Genomic DNA, 19008 nt, shown 5'->3' with positions numbered 1-19008 from the left:
AAGCATCTACTTACCACATGAATGAGTGTTTGTCTCATTTTGATCTCTGTCGTAACCAACTATACAAAATTCCTATGAACTGAGCAAAGGGTTATTATACTCTCTTGTGAAATCAGAGGTACTAGATTAACTGAATCCATAACTGCTAAACTATGAAACACAACTAAAGGCTAAACTATGAAGCTTCAGTTTTATTTTAGGCAACCTCCTGACATAAACACAATCTATATTTAAAAAAAAAAAGCTCAACAACATACACACATTCCCAAAAAAATCACACAGAACACAAACACACAGAAAGGGTGGGCCTGCTTCCTATCCACAGCACTGTCAAGCTTGCTCTGGTAAATGAAAGCCAGCAGAAAGCTCATCCCTGAACAGGATGAAGGGGATGAATACAAGAACAAGGAAGCCCTTCTATGAAGAGAGTTTGGAATGTGTCTCTGTGTGTATATGTACTCACATTTTTAGTCTCTTTGGTGTGTGAAAGGAAAATAAATCTTGGGGCCCCTAAATCAGTAAGCTAGAGGGAAAAGCCAAGCCGGGAACTGCTTAGGGATAACCTGCCTGTCACTGAGATACATGCATAGCTGATTGCCTCCTTTAAAAAGGCTAATCAAAAACTCAAAGAATGCAAGCACTCCTCTCTTTCACCTATCTGTGACCCAGAAGCTCCTTCCAACTTCAAGTCTTTTTTCTGTCTTTGCTTCACGTTGTCCTGCCTTTCTGGACACAACCATTGTACTTCTTACATATGTTGGCTGATGTCTCACGTCTCCCTAAAATATATAAAACTAAGCTGTGTCCCGACCACCCTGGGCACATGTTATCAGGACTTCCAGAGACTGTCTAAGAAGGGTGCATCCTCAAACTTGGCAAAATAAACTTTCTAAATTAACTGAGACTTGTCTCAAATTTTCAGGATTACAAATAATACCAGCAAATCCTGAGACCCACTGAAGGGAAAAAAGAAGGTAGTCTAACTTCATTATGACTGCAAAAATGCATCTGGTATATACATACAATAGGATATTACTTAGCAAACGGAAGAAAAAGAACTACTGACACAAAAAACACCATGGATGAATCTCAAAATAATCACGTTGAATGAAAAAAGCCAGAAAAAAAGAATACCTACTGTATGATTCTATTTATATAAGTTAGAAAATGAAAAGTAATCTACAGTTACAAAAAGCTTATCAGTGGTTGTCTATGGATCAGAGGCAGGAGGGAGACAGTACTGAAGGGTACACGGAAACTGTTGGGATGATAAGTATGTCTATTATCTCTAGTGGTGACAGCTCTATGGCTGAATACCTATGTGAAAACATCTAACTTTACACTTCTAATATGTGCAGCTTGGGTGTCACTTGACTCCTCAATAAAGCTGTTTAAAATGTTTTGATAAAAATAAGTTCATATTGACCACCAATTGGGTTTAACTGAAACCTTACAAAATGAAGATTATTTTCACTTTCAGAAGGATATCTGATCGCAGTTACATATTATGCTTTGTAAACAAGCCATTTCAGAATAAATACAGATTTCCAATACTTAAAATGTCTGTATTTCTTCCCATTCAATTTCATTATTTTAAAGCAGCTACAGCATTTTACAAAAAAAATTCCATCACTTCAAGTTTCTTACAGAGACTCTCTGAAATTCAATAAACAGTTAACTTTTTGAAGAAGATGAGACCTTAAACACCATCCTGTCCAACTTTCTCAATTTAAGGAAGTAAACTGAGCCCCTCCCCTTGTAGGGAGTTCATCCTGTCTCATGGCTTTGAAGTCAGCTCTATGTTGCTGACACCTACCTTTGTCATTTTAATCTTGACCTCACCACTGAACTACAGATATTTATTCCACTGCCCACTAAACCACCTCACTTGACTATCTAATAAGTATCTAAAACCAATTGTGGCCAAAAGGTATCTTCTGATTCCCCTCACCACCAACTTCTCCTCGAATTTTCCCCATCTTAGTAATTGAACCATCATACATTCAGTTGCTCAACTAAAACCTAGGAATCAACTCTTGACTACTCATCTCCTGCCTTCCACATAGAATCCACACTTAAGTTCTTAGCTCTGTCTGCAAAGTACATTGCTAAAGCTGGCCCAGGCTCCATCTACACAGCTACTATGGCTTCTTACCCAGACAACAGCTCTGAAAGTTCACCATTTTCTCTTCTACCTCTACCAGTCATCACTACACAGTAGCCACAGTCATGAGCCCATCAATCCCCAGACCTAGAACACTCTACAGACTTGCTGCCATCATTAAAGTGACATCCTAACTCCTTATTCTACCCTAAAATATCAAGGCCCTTTCCACCTCTCTAGCCTCATCTACTACTATTTCTTCTCTGGATACATTCCAACATTTCCTACTGACAGTCTCAAACACCCTAAACTCATTTCCACCCCAAAACCAATGCTTTGCCACCTCCATACCTGGAATGCATACAGATACTTCATCATTCATATCTCAACTCAAATAACGTCTTCAAAAGCTTCCCAAACCTCGCAATCTTCAGAAGCATCCCCTAGTGAGAAGTTGGTGGTAAGGGGAATCAGGAGCCCTCTGACCACAATAAGTTTGGAAATGTATTAGGTATTCAAGTAAATATTTAATTCACTTATCATAGACCCCATTTTACTGATGTTATGGTACTTATCACTATCTCAAATTATCTTGTAAAGTTCTTTACTTATTTATTATATATGTTAATAAAATTCATTCATTCATTCCTGCTATGCCTATCAGAAGCACTAGCCCAAATAAGAACTGTGATCTTTTCTTATTTCACTTGAAAGCATTAATTTTTGGGTGCCTGGTACTACTGGTTAAAAAGTACCCATGTGCATTTTTTTACGTCTATTTTAGTTCTTTTTTAATTCCTAAGTATGACGATTGGGTTTCCCCACTCAAACCTAAGTGTGAACATTTTTACAACATCAGCACGTTACCAGTCTGACGTTTAAAAATAAAGGTCAATTTCAGGACTGAAATAAAAATAAATAAAGGAATGCACATTCCTTAAAATATCAGTGATAAAATATATATAGTCACAGTAAGATATATAATCACACTAATACATATATGTCGTGTAATATCACCAAAAAGTATGTATTGTACACATTAGGTATGTATTAGGTACATATGTATAGTGCACATATGATGAAAATATGTATCATGATAACACCGTATGTACACGTATACAAATATGTGCCTACTATTTAAACAATGTACACATGCAGAAATAGGTGCAAACTACATACCTATGCACAGCAGGCTATTACTAAAGTTCTGGTCGTAGCAGCCTCAATGCCCACCCTGGCTGCTTAAATGCCCATAGCTCACTGCAGCCCCAAACTCCTGAGCTCAAGTGACCTTTCTGCCATGGCCTCCTGACAGAAGCTGGGCCAACAGGGCAGCAGGTATGCATCCCCACACCCAGTAATTTTTTTTTTGAGAGATGGGGTACCGCTATGTTGCCCAGACTGCTCTCAAATTCCTGGCCTGAAGCAATTTTCCCATATTAGCCTCCTAAATTTCTAGGATTACAGGTGTGAGCCACTGTGCCCAACAGGTGTTCTAAATGCAATTTCCACACTGCTATTCTGAAGAAGGGCAAGAAGCAAAGAGACCCTCCTTGAAACATAGAAAATAAAAGCATTCACTATTAAGTGGAGGCAGAGTTGATGATCAGCCAAAACTACTTCAACTGTAATCCGGAAGTCCCATTGATACAGGAGTTCTAAAGGAATTATTTAGTCAGAGATTGAAAGTAAGGAAGTCTTTGGTAAGGTTTCCTTTGAATAAAAAGCAGCCCCAAAACCATTTCTAACAAAGAGTTGCCTGTAAAATCGAGCTGCAGATATAGACAAGCAAGCTGGAAGCTTGCACAGGCGAATGCCAGCAGCTGTAACAATAGGAAGCTACTTGGGTGCCAGGCATGCTCAACCCGACGGCTTCATCTTCCTTTTTCTTTATCAACCACAAGTGCAGTAAGGGACAGACCAACATGCACTGGCCAAGTAAAAAACCTATACGCATAAGGAGATTCGGGTGGATAGCCAGCTTCTTCACGAGCTATGTAAAGCTCTCACCTGGTCCAACCCTTATTTGGACACTATGTAAATCAAACACCACCTCCTCAACAAGTCTATAAAACCTTGTGCAGTTCACCGGAAAACCAGAAAACACAGTCTTTATTCAGAATCGGCCGAATACATTCAATGCATTCAGGAGATTGGGAGACATTGTTTAAATTTTCCCCAAAACCCAGAAGAACTCAAAAGTACTCATTGTCTTGGCCTTATTGGTATTTGACTATGAATACAATAGATCCCACAGAAGCAAGTCTAGTAGAGTGGCCTTGGCAAAAGGCTAGGATTTAGGAGCAGGTTTAGGCAACTCAAGCCTTCTCGGCTTCCATTTTCTCATCTGTACTTTCATCATTCTGATTTTTAAGAGCACCTTTGTTGAAAGTAAAGGTTCAGTGAAACAGCACAGATGAAGTCCTTCCTATTTGGTCTGGCAGGTAGTAGTTGCTCAACACGTCTTGTCTATTAATGACGACCACAATGATCATAGTGGACTAATAATGAATTGATAAAATATGATTATGTAAGTTCAAATGAGTTTTGATCTCGCCCCCTCCTCTGTTTCAGAGGCTGTATGGTTTTTATGTTCTACATTGTATGGCTTAACGTTGGCAGGTGGGGGATTTTGATAGACACATGATAAAATCAGAAGCCCCAAGACTTGTATTTTCATCACAGAAATGTATTACTTCCTTGAGTTGTGACCTGGAGAGAGTTACTTTGTCTAAGTTAACCTTACTTTTAAAAATAATCATAAATATACCTGCCCTTTCTCATCATCTCAGCCTCTCCGCAGTCAGTGTGAGGTACCATTGGTATAGTGTATATGAAGGGGTTTGCAAGCTCTGGAGTGCTATCTGTATGCTATTTTGCCTCTTCAATTGTGAGTGGTGTTTTCCCATTCTCCTTAAATGACCCAACACTACGCTCTTGGTAAAATAAATGCATTTGTGCATGAACATTTGGCAAATAATAAGAGCTGCATTTGCAAGAATTTTTCCCTTGAACAGCCAAGTGAGGCACTTGGCTGAAAAAATAGATTTTTTTCGATTCGCGTAAAATTTGAATTTCGGTATTTTACATGAGAGAGCATACTGAGTTGGTGTATATACTCCAAAAGAAAGTAGAATAAGGCATTGTATATTTTTTCTAACATACTATATTCCGAGCCATTTTCTTTTAACTTTGGGGCGCCTAGATATTATTTAGATTTTTTTCGATACGCATAAAATTACAATTTCTGCATTTTACATGAGAGAGCCTATTGAGTTGGTGTATATCCTGCAAAACAGAGTAGAAAAGGGCACTGTATATAGAATGCTTAGCGCCTGCTTTCAGCTTTGCTGCAAACTAAAACACTGACTGACTTTGGTTAACCCCCTAACCTCTTTGAGCCTCAGTTTTTTCATCTGAAAAAATCAATGATGGTTTGAATTTCTTCCGAATATGACATTCAGTTATCTCTCTCTCCATTGTGGAAGCACTGGGAGCTATTGTTCTCCTGTGTCTGGTGGCCGTTATGACTTCTGCATTATCAAGGGGCCCTCTCTAACCTAAATAACCCCCCAAAGAAATTAAGTTTGTAATCATTTCTGCCTGGTAAGCGAAATGACAAGAGAAAAGAGCTAGTTGTCAATAGCCCTGTGGATGGCGAATTAATGGGATCTGTGCAAACAGTTGCTTATAGAGCCATAATTTGCCTTTCGTTTTCCTTTGCAACTCAGAAAAAAAGTGAATAATTTTCAAAGAGCCGCTCATTGAACATATTTTTTAAAAACATGTCATTGGCAAAAGGGGCACTTGGTTGCTTGATTGCCATATATCTCTGAGTATGTGGAACAGTTATTTTTAGCTGGGGGTAACTAGCTGAGAAGAAAGCTGCAGCATCTTGGAGGCAGAAGAATCTTTGTATGTCTTATGTTGGCATGGAGAAAGCAAAGCGAAAGGGCAGAGTATAAAAGGTTGTTAACTAGATAAGGGGTCAGCTGCATTTCCTCTGGCTGCTCAGAGGTGAGTTCCTAAAGCAATGGAGACCACATTGTGGGTGGGAATGTGTTTGCAGGGTCTAATTAGTTTACTCAAGAAGAGCAAAAAAGAGAAAGGGCTAAAAATATATAGATTGTAAAATTCATGGCTTCATTTGCTCTTCTTTGCCTTTGAAACCTTTTTAAAACCTTATAGTAGAACAATTTGTAATCCTTGAAGCCTTTTTGCTACCACTCTTGTCAGCTTGTCTAAGGCCACCGTAACTTATCAGCTACTGGGGAAAGTTGTTTAAACTCTCTAAGCCTCCTTTTTTCCCACTGGTTCACTTAGGGGCACTAATTCCTAATGTTTCTGCCTGAGTTATTGTTTTTCAGATCCCATAATTGTTTGCATATGTGCTCTATAAGATGCATCACCTAGCACACATTGTGGGCAACCTCAGGTGTAGAAGTTAGGACATCTTTGTGCCTGGATTTGGCTGTTACTAACAAGACGGAACGGGGAGGAAGGGCAGAGTAGACTACTGTAGAATTTTTCTGGATTCTTTTGGTTTCTCCAGAAAATGATACTGTTCTTATATTTAAAGATAACTATCTGCCTAGGTGTATTGAAATTCTAAGGTTGACACCACTTTGCATTGATCCTAGGGCAGGGTTTCAGGATTGCTGGAGCAGCATCATCCTTTTACAGTATAGATTTCAGTCAGCAGGCTGGTCATGGCCTCCTCAGTGTGCAATCTTCTTACTGATGGTGGGCGTCAGTGGGCTGGACTCACAGTTTCCATCTCTTAGGCTGGGCAGGCCCATGGTGGCAATGGAAAAATTTCATGGGAACATACATCAGAAGTAATAAGAAATCCATCTTCTTAAAGCCTTCATAGGAGATTTACTGAAGATTTATAAAAGGCACTTCATTGATCAAATGACTCTGATGTTTCCCCTCACTGGAAGAAATTCAGGTCACCAGCCCACTTAAAATCATTGTGTTCTCCTTTTGCAATAACCTCTGCTCATATAATTTCTTTATGGCATATTATATACTATTAACTTAATATCCTGATTAGTGGAGCTAGCAAACACTCAGTATCACTATACACTGCAGTATCATAACTGACTTCCTTTAAAAATCATCTAATGTTTCTTTAAAATCACTGGTGCTTTTGTAAAGTAGTTCATATTTAGGAATATGAACATTTTATCATGCTGGAAAATTATTTGAATTCCTTTTCATTTAAAACCTATAGCTTTCTATTTAATCTAGCTTTCACAAATATTTTATTTGCCCACTATAGAAAAATCGAGTTTAGAGATAAATGTAAAGTCACTCATAGCTCCATCCAAAAGTCAACAACTCTTAATATCATTATTTTTGTTCTTGTTCTCAGTATTTTTGCTGAATCTATGTTTCGTAGAGTTTCATCATATGTCAGATAAAACTGCATATATATGAGTTTTTAAACAATACATTTTTATTGTCATAAATGAAATACACATTTAATATGGTATGACTAGGACATATAGAGAGATATAACAAAGAAAATTAAAGTCATTTAAAATCTTACCAAATCTAATAACCATAAACCTTTCGATGTATTTTCTCAGAATACTTTTTCCTATGCCTTTTATATTTTCTTGATTATCAAGTACTTCAAGCGTATAGAAAAGACAGAAACTAATATAAGCAGCAATGGAAAATTTTAAAATATGGGTATTTTTCTGCATGTGTTTCAGATTGTTTAGTTTTTGTTGTCCTTTGCCCTCCCCACGTGTCCCTTTATTTTCCTGGCAAAACAAAGCATTACAGATATAGTTGCAGCTTCCTATACTCCATTTTATTTTTCTAAAACTTATTGATATTGAAATGTCTACCTCTGGTCTACTTACTTTCCCTGCCGAATAATACTTTACCATATGGAAATACCACGATGTACAATTACATGCATAGTGCCATATACATTTGTTTACAGGTTTCTTGGGAAGAATCTCTCTTACTGTGTTCCCAGAAGAGGGATTGGTAAATTGTAGGGGAGGCTTGTCTTCATTTTTACTATGAATTTCCAATTGTTTAAAGTAGTTGTAACAATTGGTATTCCCACAGGAAATGTGGGGAAACTTGTTTTGTGTTTGGCTTCACTTGATATTCCTAGGCTTTACTTTTTGTTTGTCAATCTTATGAATGTAAAATGGTATGTTTTAATTTATATTGTGCACAGACTTATTATTCGGGACACATGTAACCTTTCTCATGCACCACTGTCATGGATTTGTTTTCAATTTAACTCATTTATTAAGCAAGGAAAATTTTGAGGTTTCTCAAAGATGGCGATGAGAACTGCTGATGGATTTGCTGCATTAGATCCACCCTCTCCAGCTCTGGCCCTCTAGTGTCAGTATTTCTGCCTTCCATTTCTAGTGCTTCCTCTTTTCAGGTTCTGGGAACATTCTGGCTGTAGAAATCAGTTGCAGTAATTGGAAGAACTTTTACTAAAGTGACTTACTTGTCTTCTTACCTAGTAATTATGCAGACTGTAAAATATATTTATGAAAAATTCAAGTTATATACAAAACCAGACACTACCAAAGCATATACAAGTTCATAATCTCTTTTATTTTTCTCTTCTTCCTCTTCCAATATATAACCACTTGTAGAGAGCCCCTACTATTTCCTTTGTATTTATGTTTATGTCCAAATGCAATAGATATTCTCTAACATATCTCCTTGGATCCATAAGAAGAAGGTGAATGTAATTTTTAAAAATGAATATGATATCTCTACATCAGCACAGTATTGCATTATACGGAAATAAGAGAAAGAATCTAACTCTTCCATGGACATTTAGGTTGCTTGTAGTTTTCTATTATTTTAAACAGTGTTGTGGAAAACGTTCTTGTAAATGTCTTTGGACATCGATGTGAAAATTGTCTTAGGAGATATTTGTAGAAATGCTATTTACATGGTCTTTTTTGCCTACTTTATTCATTTTTATTTAGAACATTTTATAGAACTTTAGGAATTGGTGACTTCTAAGTAGGTGTAAAACACAGTACCGGGCCAGGCATGGTGGCTCACACCTGTAATCCCAGCACTTCGGGAGGCCGAGGCAGGTGGATCACGAGGTCAAGAGATCGAGACCATCCTGGTCAACATGGTGAAACCCCATCTCTACTAAAGATACAAAAAATTAGCTGGGCATGGTGGTGCGTTCCTGTAGTCCCAGCTACTTGGGAGGCTGAGGCACGAGAATTGCCTGAACCCAGAAGGCGGAGCTTGCAGTGAGCCGAGATCACGCCATTGCACTTCAGCCTGGGTGGCATGAGCAAAACTCCATCTCAAAAACAAAACAAACAAAAAAAAAAACACAGTACCTGGATTCTCTGAGCTTTATGTTCTGTTTGAAGCAGGGGAAGTGACAGTAACTACCTGTTAGGGTGATTTTGAGGATTAAATGTGATACTGTGTACAAAGTGTATAGCATGGGTTTTGGATCACAGCAGAGAGTAAAAAGTTCACTTTTGCCTCCTCTTAGTCGGTCCCGAACCCAAATATACTTTTAAATATTCTTTCAGCACAGATTTTAAAGTTTGATAGAAATAGAATTATATTGTGATCACTCCATATGTAAGGTTTGTTTTAGTCAAGAAAATGTTTTTGATATTCAGCCATGTTTTTGCACATGTCAATAGTTCTTTCCTTTTTTATCCTCCTATCTCAGGTCTTAAAAAAGGAATACTGCAAAAAAAATGAAACAATATTTCCACTTGTATTCGGTTTTGGTCTACAGTTGACATTGTTCTCAAGTATCACTAACAGGTTCCCATGGAGAGAAAAATTTATTTTCTGTCCACAACATAACAGGAATTATAACAGATGCAGAAGGCCTACTAGCCCTGTGTGAAAATCATCATGGTGACTATATTTCTCAAAAGTTAAACTCACGTGTATGGGCAGCTGTCAGTCTTTGTTTCCTCACTATCAATCCCACCACTTTTATTTTTTCATTTGGGGAAAAATAATAATGACTGTAAGAACAATGAAAAATAATAAAAGGACAGTAAAAAGGTTGAATGCACTGACTGTGGCAGGGAGCAATCAGAAATGGTTTGTTATTTCCCTTCACTTTATCAAAGTTGCTACGTGGACTCATTCTTACCCACCTGTTGGGTAGAATCTTTGATATTTTCTATTTCACTGAGCAATTTAAGATATTAAGAAATTCTGTCTAGTTCAAAACAGGAGCAGAAAACCAAGCACCACACTTTCTCACTCATAATTGGGAGTCGAACAGTGAGAACACATGGACACAGGGAGAAAACAACACACATTGGGGCCAGTTGGGGGTCAGAGGAGTGTGAGACGGGGAGACCATTAGGACAAATAGCTAGTGCATGTGAAGCTTAAAACCTAGATGAACGGTTGATAGGTGCAGCAAAGCACCATGGTACACATATACCTATATAATAAACCTACACATTCTGCACCTGTATCCTGGAACTTAAGAAAAATCCTGTTTAGTTTAATTTCCAAACTCAAAAATCTCATTCAGCTGAAAACTTAACCCTTTTTTTACATATTTTAACACATAAAATAATCAACAATGAAAACAGGTAGAGGTTGAGCATCTCTGATCCATAAACCCCAAAATCCAAAATATTCCAAGATCTGAAATTCATCCACATCGATGGCTGAGGTAGCGATATGTGTGCTTTCTGATGGTTCAATGTATACAAACTTTGATTCGTGCACAAAATTGCTAAAAATATGTAAAATTTTATTTGCGTTATGTGTATGAGGTGTACGTAAACATAGGTGAATTTTGTGTTTAGACTTCAGTTATATCTTTAAGAGATCTCTTTATGTATATGTAAATGTTCCAAAATATGAAAAAAGTTTAAAATCCAAAACTCTTCTAGTCCCAAGGAATTCAGATAAGGAATATTCAACCACTACATCTAATAAGTCATGGATACTTTAAAATGAAATTTTAAAAGTATTTAAAGAGTCCAAAAGACATCAGGAGAAAAGGGACAGGACAAAAAGTGGGGAAGGGGATGCAAACGAAAACAAACAAAATAATGAAACAAACCATTCAATTGTAAGCTTGAATCCAATTACATCATTCGACCACTAATAAATCTATATTTAATAACGTTAAATGTTATTGAATCATACCACATACTCCAATTAAAGTGCAGAGATTGCCAGAATTGATTTAAAATACCCACAAGACCCAGTGCTGTATATGAAATACACACTTTGAATAGAAAAAAAGAAGACAAATATACGTAGGTCTAAATAAGTACATTTGAATTTTTTTAAGACAGTGTCCTACTCTATCCCCTAGGCTGGAGTACAGTGGTGCAATCTCTGCTCACTGTAAACTCCGCCTCCTGGGTTCGAGCAATTCTCCTGCCTCAGCCTTTTGAGTAGCCGGGAATACAGAAACCTGCCACCACGCCTAGCTAAATGTTGGGGTATTTTTAAGAAAGCTGGGGTTTCACTGCATGGGATAGGCTTGTCCTAAACTTTTGACCTCAAGTGATCTACCTGCCTCAGCCTCCCAAAGTGCTGGGATTGCAGGTGTGAGCCACTGTACCTCACCCTAAATGAGTACATTTAAAATGATATACTATGCAAACAGTCAGCAATGGAAGTGTGAAGAAGCTATATTAATACCAAATAAAATGTGCTTAAGTCAAAACAGTATTTCCAAAGATAAAGAGGGATAGTTCATGATTACAGAAGAGTCATTTCATCAAAAAAATGGATTAAAAATAATTTGTGCATCAATTTGCACAAAACAAAATTGAACTAAAGGAATAAACAAACAATCCACAATTTTGATTGGTGATTTTAATACCCATCTCCCAAGCAGTTGATAGATAAACTAGACAAAATCTTAGTCAAGATGCAGATGACCTGAACCACACTCTCCACCATCTTAAACAAACCAATGGAAGACGACACCCAATAACCACAGAATACTGTATGTTTCAAGTACATGTAGTGTTCACTAGGATAGGTCACATGCTAGGTCGTAAAACAAGACTGAATAGATTAAATCAAATTGAATTCATGCAGTGTATGTTACCTGACCACAATAGGATTAAAACAGAAATTAACAATAAGAGAACTAGGAAAGCTCCAAGTACTTGGAGATTAAATATAATACACAAGCCCAAGAAGAAATCAAAAGGTAGAATATAAAATATTTTATTCTAAGGGATAATCAAAATACAACATGCCAACACTTATGAATTACAGCTATGGGAGTTCCCAGAGGGAAGTATAGCCGTACATGCTTATACTGCAATAGAAGAAAAAGAGAAAGGTCTAAAATCAATGACGTAAATGTTCACCTAAAGAAGATTGAAAACCCACACACACACACACACACACACACACACACACACACAGAGCAAAGAAAACTCCAACGAAGTAGTAAGAAGGAAACAATAAAGGTAAAAGTGCAGAGATAAACCAAATTGAAGACAGACAAAATAATAGAGAAAACTAACAAAGCAAAGAAGCTGGTTGTTTTAAAATATCAACATTAATAAACCTTAAGCTACTCTGATCATGAAAAAAAGAGAGGAAACACAAATGGTCAGTATCAATATCAGAAGTGAAAGCGAAGTGAAACTATCACTACAGATCCTGCAGACGTGAAAAGGATAATAAGAGACTATCATAAACAACGTCATGGTGACAAATTCTGCAACTTAGATGAAATGAACAAAGTATCTGAAAAATACAACAAAAACTAACACGAATTTTGCAGAAAATGTGTCCGGGAAAATTAAAAGATACATTAAACAAAAGAATATGCAAGCCACAGCCTGACAGAAAATGGTCATAAATCTATTTTCAGTAAAGAGCCTGATTTCCAGAATATAGAAAGCAGTTTTATAACCTGAAAATAAGGCTGGGCACAGTGGCTCACACCTGTAGTGCCAGTACTTTGGGAGGCCGAGGAGGATGAATGGCTTAAGGCCAGGAGTTTGAGACTAGTCTGGGAAACATGGTGAGACCCTGATACCTAGTATAAGTACAAAAAATTAGCCTTGTATGTGGGCTAATATCAATACAAAAAGTTAGCCTGGTATCAGCTAATTGGGAGACTGAGGTGGGAGGATCGCTTGAGCCCAGGAAGCAGAGGCTGTAGTGAGCCAAGATTGCACCATTGCCTTCCAGCCTGGATGACAGAACAACTAAAAGAAAAAAAGATAACAATTACTGTTTAGAAGGGGAAAAAATTGGGGGAGCCACTTTGCAAAGATAATATACAAGTGGGACAAAATGGTTAACATCAAGGAAATGCAGATTAAAACCACAGTGAGATACTACTACACACCCCACAAAATAACTAGGTTGGGAAAGACTAAACACCAAATGTTGGCAAGAATACAGCACAACTACAACTATTGCTAATGGGACTATAAAACAGTACAACTACTTTGTCAAATTTCTGGAATTTTCTTATAGAACGAATATACATCTCATCTATAATAAATTTCCGAGTTAGGAATCTACCCCAATTAGTGAAAATACATGTTAATAAAAATACTTACAGAAGACCACAATAGCTTTACTCATAATAATCAAAAGTTGAAAATATTTCTGGTGACCACAAATAGAGGATCAGGTAGCGAACTACGTTATTTCATAGCATGAAATACTACTCAGCAATAAAAATGAAAGAGATACTGATATGTGTAACCTGACTGATAAATATAAAAATTATTTTGTGGACTGAAAAGAGCCTTATATATAGGGTTATCACAACATGATTCAAGTTATGTGGAATTTCTAAAGTTGGCAAACTTAGTCGACAATGAAAAAAATCCAAGGGTACAGAGCTGGAGACTGAGACAAGTCATGAGGAAACTTTCTGGGATTGTATTAGTCCGTTTTTTCACTGCTGATAAAGACATACCTGATACTGGGTACTTTATTCAAAAAAGGTTTAAGGGACTCACAGTTGCACCTGGCTGGGGAGGCCTCATCATCACGGCAGAAAGTCAAAGGGACATCTTACATGGTGGCAGACAAGAGAGAAATGAGAAACAAGCAAAAGGGCTTTCCTCTTATAGAAGCATCAGCTCTTGTGAGACTTATTCACTATCACAAGAACAGTATGGGGGAAACTGTCACCATGATTAAATTCTCTCCCACCAGGTCCCTCCCACAACACGTGGGAATTCTGGGAGCTACAATTCAAGAAGAGATTTGGGTGAGGACACAGCCAAACCATATCAGGGATTATAGTAATGTTCTTTATTTGATAGAGTTTTGGGTTACACATATGTATACTTTTGTCAAAATTCGGTAAATACATACTTAAAATTTTTGCATTTCATCATTTGTAAACTTTACACCAAAAGGAAAAAAAAGGTACCAAATTCTAGTTAATGCACGTTGAGTTACTGATGTCTGCAATTTACTTTAAAATGCCTAAAAACTATAATGGATTACTGGATGGATAGAAAGATGGATCTATGGATGGACATGAGATAAAACAAGACTCCAAGTTGGTGGAGATACAGTTAAAGTGTTCACTGTAAAGTTTTTTCAACTTTGTTGTACGTTCATAAATGTTCATCATAAAATATCAACGAAAACAATTTTCATCCCTCCTCCTCTGTGACAGCCTCAGCCTGAGAAACCCACAGTGGGAAGGGAAAGGAGGACAGTGTGTTTGTTTATGACCACCCACCCTCACTTCTTAGCAGTGCTTTCTGGCTCTTCTAGGGTTGGATAGGGGCAGGGAGAAAGGAGAGACAGAGGAACAGATAGGGCTTTATTGAATAGTTCAGCTGTATTATGGTGTCACATTTTAGGAGCAGTCATGCAGTTTTGGGCCCTTTCTCATGCGTTCCTGAGAAATTCTCCTGGTAGGGATCTCTGACAGCAGTTCACTACCTCAGGTAATACAGTTTCTAGGAAGCCACTAAGAGCCCTCCTACCACCTGCCTCTGGGGGTCCTGGGCAGCCTCTTCCTTACCCCTGGCAGGAAGCTTTTCAGGGCAGCGTCCTCCTTAAAATCAATGGTTTTCTCTATTATGGAATTCCTATTTGGCCCATATAAAACATGCAAACACCTTTGTTTGGCTTAACTTGAAGTACGGGCCACTCCCAGCTCCAGTCTTTATCGCTTCTATCTGCCCCATTATTTCAACTTGGCCACAGCCTTTTGCCTTTGGATTGTATTCAGATGGGATAGCAGTTCCCGTGTTCTCCAGCCTTCAGGGACAGGAGCTAATCAGTTTGAATTGTTAATTAGAAGTTCCTGTTCATGCAGCTCGTTAGCTTTAAAATGAAGCAGCAGCATTTTCCCATCCATGAGAATTGGGTGAGGAAGGAGTTCATACAACACACAACCCTTTCAAAAGTCTTCAGTGTAATTAAAAAAAAATGCCCAGTGTAGTGGCTCACATCTGTAATCCCAGTACTTTGGGCAGCTCAGGTAGGCAGATCATAAGGTCAGGCTTTGGAGACTACCCTGGCAAACACGGGGAGACATTCATTCCCAAAGCAAAATTTTGGAATTGTAATTCCAAAAGCAAAAATCCAACCACAAAAGATAAAGTCTTAATCAGTAGAGCTTTACAGAAGGAAGTAATGTAGGTAGTAAGGGCACTTTCGGAAATGTCTGGAATCAGAGGAGTCGATGTATCACCTGTTAGAAATTGTACTCGCTTGGTAGCAAAATTTTCCTTGTGTTCACTTAAAATAATAGTCTTGTTGTTTTAAAACCAACGCACAGTCAGAGGGTGACTTGGATGTTTATTTTTTATTCTCTTTGCCTTCTTGTTTTAAGAATGGATTTTTCCTAAATTCTAATTATTATTGTAACTTACATAAGTGCAGCCGATTTTGCTTTTAAGGATAAAACTACATTTAAGTAGCTTTGTCTGGATTATCAAAACCAGGCCCTGAAGAAGTGAGTTCCTAAAGGGTAGGAACTTTGCTTATGTCTATATCTCAGTTGTGTTAAACAGAATAACTGGCGCAAATTAGCAAATGATGCACTGAGGAATCATAGAACAAAAGACTTTATGAAGAACTAAGTTTCAGATTCAGGGTGACGCTAAGGAGCTAGTGTACCAGAGGATGGTATGCCTTCTGCAATCACAAAAGCAGCATTCAGTCTGATCTGGGCTCTAAGAAGTGCTCCTTGAGACATGAAATTTTATCCTAACACTGCCACTAACAGGTTAAGTCAGAAAGAGTTCACTTCCCAGAGCTTTCGATTTCTGGTTTCCAAATCAGCACAATGAGAAACTGAAAAGAAGGAAAGAGGAAAAAAAGAGAGGGTCAGAGATCCCTCCTGCTTGTACAATGCCATGATTTGGACACAGGGTTTGGGCAACCATGGCCCATCCACCAATTCCTGCCTGTCGTCTCTTGTCAGACAGCTCATGAGCCACGAATGTGAAAGAATTCAAAAAAGTAACAATATCTTGGGACATGTCAACAATTATATAAAATGCAATTTTCAGTTCTCATAAAAGTACTTTGGAACTCAGCCCCACTCCTTTATTACCCATTTCTATGGCTGCTTTCACACCACAACCACAGAGATGAGTAGCTGTGACAGAGACCATATGGGCTGCCAAGCCTAAAATATTTACTGCCTAGACCTTTCCAGAAAAAAAAAAAGGATTGCTGATCTTTTACACAGACAATCAAGCAAGCGATCACCTGAGAACATTAAAATCTGTGTCTAGGACAAATGGGGCCTATATAAACTAGGGAATAATCTTCCCCACTACTTATGCAAGAACATTCACCGTTGAGAGAGCAGGCTACATGGCTTGGCAGCACTACTGCCACCAGTCCAGACTTCCCCTCACCTGTGCCCTATAAGCGACCAGCATTTCTAGGCATCCGTGGAGCAGCGGGGTGCATTCTCATGGCTGGCCCCACACCTTCCCTTCCTCCTGCTTCCTCACATTCTATTTTCTGAGTGGTTGTCAAAGGAACGCTGAATTTTGCTGTCACTTTTTCAGACCCCAATTCCACTTATGACAGTCTTGGTACCAGGAAGCATCCCGAGCTCCTATCTCATCACCACAACCGCCTGCTTCTCACTTAGTCCAGACGAGCTTGCCACAGTGCACTTGCTTTTTAATCGCTCTCTCTCTTCTTGCCTTCACCTCCTCTCCCTCCCTCTCTCCCTGGCTCTTTCTGTCACACGGGTGTGTGCACATACACAAGTTCCGATTAGATAAAAGAAGAAACACTTTTTAAGTTTCTTTCTAGGCCTAATAGAAAATTCTTTTTTTTTTTTTTTTTTTACAAAAACAGAGCTGTTTTTTTCCATTGCAAAAAATAATAAAATAGATTTATGAGGTACAGAGGCGTGCAGAAAAGTATTTTAGAAGTGGAGTCAGAACTCTACTGTGGAAAGGGGGCTTTCTTTGAGCCCCTCGCACTCATGGACGCCATCTCTAATGCACCGTTCACGCCTAGACCCACGCCTCAGCCTTTCCGGGGGTCGTTCAGAGCCACCTGCCAGGCAGGCACTACCACGCCGGCCTCTCCGGAGCACAGACTTCTGCTCCGTCTACATCCCAGCCTGTGCACCCGAAGGGACCCAACAGCTGAGTCCCAGCCCCACTGCGGCAGAGGGCAGGGACCAGCACGCACACCCTCAAGTCTACATGAAGACCCTCGCCGAGACTGTCGCCAGCACCTACCCCTGGATCACCCCGGCCCTGGGCGACGGATGGGGGTCTGGGGCGCATGCCCCAGAGGCATGGAGGCAGAGAGGAGGCCAGCGGAAGTTAGAGGTCACTGGGACAGGCTTGTCTTCCCCTCCCTTCCAGCAGTGGCGGGCCCCAGTCCCCACCCCTCTCCCAGGCCCCCGGTCTGGTGGCACCATGGCCACAAAGGGCAGCGAGGGTGCGTGCCCGACGCCTCGGTGCCTCGTGGTACCTCAACCCACTTGGTCGAGTGGCAGCTGCACCGCATCGCCGAGGGGCCGCAGCAGGGTGGAGTCCGTGGTACTGGCGGTGCCGGAGGGCGATGGAAAGTCTTAGACTAGGGACTGCTCTCCACCTTGCGCCCAGTGCCGCCCGCGCTCATTGCGAGTGACCGCTCCCTCGCCTCCAACTTCCAGCAACTCCCAACGCTGGTTCTCCACGTTGTGCACGCAGGCGCCGACAGCCGCCCACAGCCGCCCACAGCACAATCCCGGCTGGAACCCTGACGCGGCAGGCAATCAGAGAGCGCCGGCTGCACAGCGCCCCTCCCCCGTGCTGAGGGGCGGGGCAAAGGGAGGAGGCTCACGGGAAGGTTGTAGCCTGAGGGCGCCTCCTGGGCCGAGTGGGATGCCTTTCTGGGGTGAAACTTTAGAAGGGTGTCGTTGCCCCTTCGCCCCTCCCTTTTTGCTCCCTGGAATGTCATGGCCATCCACCTCTCTCTAGGAGGGACAGCACGCAACCTAGGGGTGGGCAGTGGCCCCCCAAAAAAACAGCAAAGTGAGGGACGTCCAAAGCATTGCTGGGGACATTGGGGACCAAGCTTGGGCCTGGGAGGAGGGGAACGGTGAACCAAACCTAGCTGAAAAGCCCTTTTGTCTTCAAAACTGCTGTGTAAAAGCCCAAAGTGGAAAACAATCCCGTGGTCTGACCCTTTCAGTCCCCCTCCAGCTGCACCTCAGCCATCCAGGCGGAGCCAGGTGTTCCTGGGTTGGATGCCTGTGGTTGCGGGGAGATGGACTCACCTTTGTTGCGTTAAAATTTAGTTCTTTGGTAGCCACCCGCTCTTATTGAACGTCCTGCCTTCCTCCTCAAAGAGGTGGTTTCTAAGCATCCCTTCACCCCCTGAGCACAGTCACCCTCAGACTTTTGAATTCTGCATGTCCGCATACCTTCTGGGTGTTGAGGGAGGGTTATATACATGTGTAA

At 40.0% G+C, this 19008-nt stretch overlaps 1 protein-coding gene across 1 annotated transcript in view; it reads right to left on the bottom strand.

Annotated features, from left to right (window-relative positions):
• Window positions 1–18249, bottom strand: part of LOC144577181 (uncharacterized) — a 90955-nt gene extending 72706 nt beyond the window's left edge. Inside the window, exon 1 of the mRNA XM_078333085.1 lies at window positions 18045–18249. The gene's annotated coding sequence lies outside the window, so the exon portion shown is untranslated. The remainder of the gene's footprint in view (window positions 1–18044) is intronic.
• Between the last annotated feature and the right edge of the window lie 759 nt (window positions 18250–19008).

Source organism: Callithrix jacchus, chromosome 7 (assembly GCF_049354715.1).
Source record: "Callithrix jacchus isolate 240 chromosome 7, calJac240_pri, whole genome shotgun sequence".
Classification (NCBI taxonomy): Eukaryota; Metazoa; Chordata; class Mammalia; order Primates; family Cebidae; genus Callithrix; species Callithrix jacchus.
Note: the sequence above shows the minus strand (reverse complement) of the source record. Positions and strands in the feature narration are given on the sequence as shown.